General features: G+C 53.3%; 1 pseudogene; it reads right to left on the reverse strand.

The window, feature by feature from the left end:
• Positions 1 to 2,377: 2,377 nt before the first annotated feature.
• Positions 2,378 to 2,496, reverse strand: LOC122896716 (annotated as a pseudogene).
• Between the last annotated feature and the right edge of the window lie 1,366 nt (positions 2,497 to 3,862).

Raw genomic sequence — 3,862 nt, forward strand, 5'->3', positions numbered from 1 at the left:
CCGGAGGATGGAAGCTGCAGGCGGCGGCGTTCGGGGCCGCCGCCGGAGGCTGCAGGCGGCGGCGCTCGGGGCCGCCGCCGGAGGATGGAAGCTGCAGGCGGCGGCGCTCGGGGCCGCCGCCGGAGGATGGAAGCTGCAGGCGGCGGCGCTCGGGGCCGCCGGAGGCTGGAGGCTGCAGGCGGCGGCGCTCGGGGCCGCCGCCGGAGGATGGAAGCTGCAGGCGGCGGCGCTCGGGGCCGCCGCCGGAGGATGGAAGCTGCAGGCGGCGGCGTTCGGGGCCGCCGCCGGAGGCTGGAGGCTGCAGGCGGCGGCCCTCGGGGCCGCCGCCAGAGGCTGGAAGCTGCAGGCGGCGGCGCTCGGGGCCGCCGCGGGAGGCTGCAGGCGGCGGCGCTCGGGGCCGCCGCCGGAGGCTGGAGGCTGCAGGCGACGGCTCGGCGCCGCCGCCGGAGGCTGGAGGCTGGACCGCCAAATGCGGTTATAGCTCTTACAAGAGCTGTTACAGCTCTTCTATACACCGTTGACTCCCCTGTTCTTCTGCGACTTCCACCGCTCTCCGCTCCACTTCACCGCTCCCCGCCGACTTCACCGCTCTCCGCCAACTTCACCGCTCTTCGCTCCACTCTCCGCAGACTCGGCTCCACCGCTCTCCTGCAGCAGCCCCCGCCCTCCTGCAGCAGCCCCGGCTCTCCTGCAGCAGCCCCCCTTGGCAGCCTGGCAGAGCAACCTTTATGGGGGTGGTTAAGCCCCGCCCCTACACAGGTGGCCAATTGAATTCCAACCTTCCCAGTGGATATACATAGGGCCTACTCATTGGATGACTCCACTCAGTCTGCCCCACCCTTACATTCCCCCCTTTCCTTTGGAGATTAGTCAAATCCTTGACTTTTCAGATGGTTCTACCTTATATTGAACATATAAGACTAACATTTTATCGCCCCAATTTTCTTTAGTATAGCAACAATACACTCACAGTTTCTTTAGTCTTAGTTTCAGTCTATGGTCAGCAGGGTCTTTTGGCTGCATTTCCCATTTCTGGAGGGCATCCTTACTCTCAGCTCGTTTGACATGACCCGCATGAACCCAGGCCCTGATGCCTTCCACTTTTACTGCCGTGGGGGTGGTTAGGATAACAGTAAATGGTCCCTTCCAACGAGGCTCCAAATTCCCCACTTGATAGCGACGTATCCAAACCAAGTCCCCGGGTTGGTAAGGATGTGGTTCCACCGTCTCTGTTCCAGTATAGGCAGTTTGGATCCCTTCTTTTTAAGACAGACTGTAATGCCTGCAGTGACTGGGGTATAGACTGATCAGTCATTTCTGCTAGGGCAACCTCCTGTAACCTAGGACAGAGCTCCCAAACATTATTTTAAATGGGGTCACCTTGTTTATTACATCGTGCCCTGAGAGTAAAAGGAAGGAGATTTTCTATCCACCGCCAGCCTCCAGAATTAAGTTTGTCAAGGTCTTTTCGAGAGTCTGGTTCATTCTCCTTGCTCAGAGCTCTGGGGCCAGTAGGCACACTGTAGTTTCCAGTTAGTGCCTGTGGCCTCGGCCATCTGTAGTGCCTTGGTGAAGGCAATCAGCTTTGCTTTTCCACCGAGATCCTATGTGGCAGGGCTGACATCCAGAGTCTCTGCCCAGGAGAAACCATTGCAGCCCCCGCATACCTCTTTTCCACTGACCATGTAACTACTCCCTTCTGTGAACAGAGTCATTTCCGCATCCAGGAGGGGAGTGTCTCTGAGATCCGGCCTTCTTCCTGTGACTTGGGTTAAGACCTCCCCACAGTTGTGTGGATGGTCAGCTAGCTCTTCTGGCAGCAGTGTGGCTGGATTTAGTACTGCTGGGGGTCGGAAGGCCACTTTTGGTTCATTGAGGAGAAGGGCCTGATACCCCGTTACTCGGGCGTTCGTCATCCATCGGTCTGGTGGAGTCCGGAGAAGGCCCTTAATCGCGTGTGTGGTGGTTATAACAAGATTTTGGCCCAAAGTTAATTTACTCGCATCCTTAACCAGGAGGGCTGTTGCGGCAATTATGCGGAGGCAAGAAGGGAACCCAGCTGCTACTGGGTCTAGTTTCTTGCTAAGATAGACCACTGGCCTTCACCATGCCCTAGAGTCTGAGTCAAAATTTCTTTAGTCAGCCCTGCCTTCACATACAAGTGGAAGGGCTTGGTAACATCTGGGATGACCAATGCTGGGGCACACAGTAAGGCTCTTTGTAATTCCCGAAATGCTCCTTCTGCCTCAGCTGTCCACACTCTACCATAGTGAGTCCTCCCTTAGCCAGTTCGTAGAGAGGTTGTGCCATCTCCGTGAAGGTAGCATCCACAGCCTGCAGTAGCCCACCGTCCCAAGAAATTCCCTCTTGGAGATCAAAGCAAAAGCAACCGGTATTCCCTGGCAGTCTTCCATCCAAGTACTAACCAGGCCCGACCCTGCTTAGCTTCCGAGATCAGACGAGATCGGGTGTGTTCAGGGTGGTATGGCCGTAGACAATCATAAGGTTCTTACCCGATATTCTCAGATGAGTGTACGTGACACCCTATATAACATGGAACCGTCCTCCCCTTGCTGGAGGAAGCTGAACTTTCTCATACCCTACTGTTACCTTAATTTGTTCAGGCTTGGTTAGCTACCATATCTCTCTTGTTCATAGTTACATTGGCCCCCGGCCTTCTTGGGCTACTGATGCCTTGTGGTCATACCCATTCTGTACAAAGGAGGAGGTAGTGGAGGGTTTCTAAGTGCTTGGAACAGAATGATGTTTCAGACAGATGGACATGTTGTTCAAAGATGCAGAGGCTGCAGAGAGCCAGCATATTCAGAAACGTGCCAGCAGCTGCACGTGTATCAATCGGGTCAGGTCCCTGGCAGCCTCCAATGGCCAAGATTTGAAGCCTTGACTCCCGAGCTCCTCCCATAGGCCCTTGTGTGACCCATCGAGTCCAGACATCAGAGAAGAGGGACGAGCAGCTCACGGAGTTTCAGAGAGTTTTCTTCCTCTTGGAAGATGGCTTCCTAGACTCAAAGTGGACCCTCAGGCTCTCGTTTTTCTAGGGCTGAGAACCAACACAGAGGTGCTAAGCAGAGTCCAAATTCATTGCACAGAATTTCCCCTGTTCCATCTCCCAGATTCTGGGTGGAGGAGCCCAGAGAGAACAGCTGTGATCTGCTCTGCCATTGGAGCAGGGCTGTCCCTGGATGCTGTCCTGCTCGTGTCCCTCGTGGGAACTTAGGAGCGTCTTATTTAAGGTCTGTCTGTATAAACCCTGGACTGGGCTACTCCATGGAGTAGATGACCGTTATGCCATATGAAGCCCTGCAAGATTTAGGGTGCAGTCCATTCAGACTCCATAGTGGAAGCGGTGGAGCCATAGAGATACATTCACACAGTCAGGCATTTTCCAGATTCAAACAGGTTGGACATCCTCCCCTTTAGGTATCCCTGGCTAATGGGAGGTGATCAGTCTCCCCTTCCATTCTTTTACGAATGGATTTAGTTCTGACAGTGGCCTTAGGGCTGTTTATCTCTCTTTTACATATCTCCTACTTTTTACATACAGAGTTGCTTTTCTCATTTCCATCAGTCTTAATTACACTTAACAGAATTTTGTACTCTTAGAAATACCTTAACCTCTACTTAAGACTAAATATAAACCAATGGTGAGTTGTTACAACAGAATTCTTTAGATGGCAAATTTATCAATCAGTTAAGCACAGAATGTGTTCACCAGCAGATTTCAAAAGTACAAACCCAGTTCCAGCAAACAGCGCCCTAGCATTTCATCCCATTTGGTTAGGATCTAGATGTCCAACAAATTTAACTCCATTTGTCATTCAAGCAACCCTTCACAGTTTCA

This window comes from Neovison vison, chromosome 1 (genome assembly GCF_020171115.1).
Source record: "Neovison vison isolate M4711 chromosome 1, ASM_NN_V1, whole genome shotgun sequence".
In the NCBI taxonomy this organism is placed as follows: Eukaryota; Metazoa; Chordata; class Mammalia; order Carnivora; family Mustelidae; genus Neogale; species Neogale vison.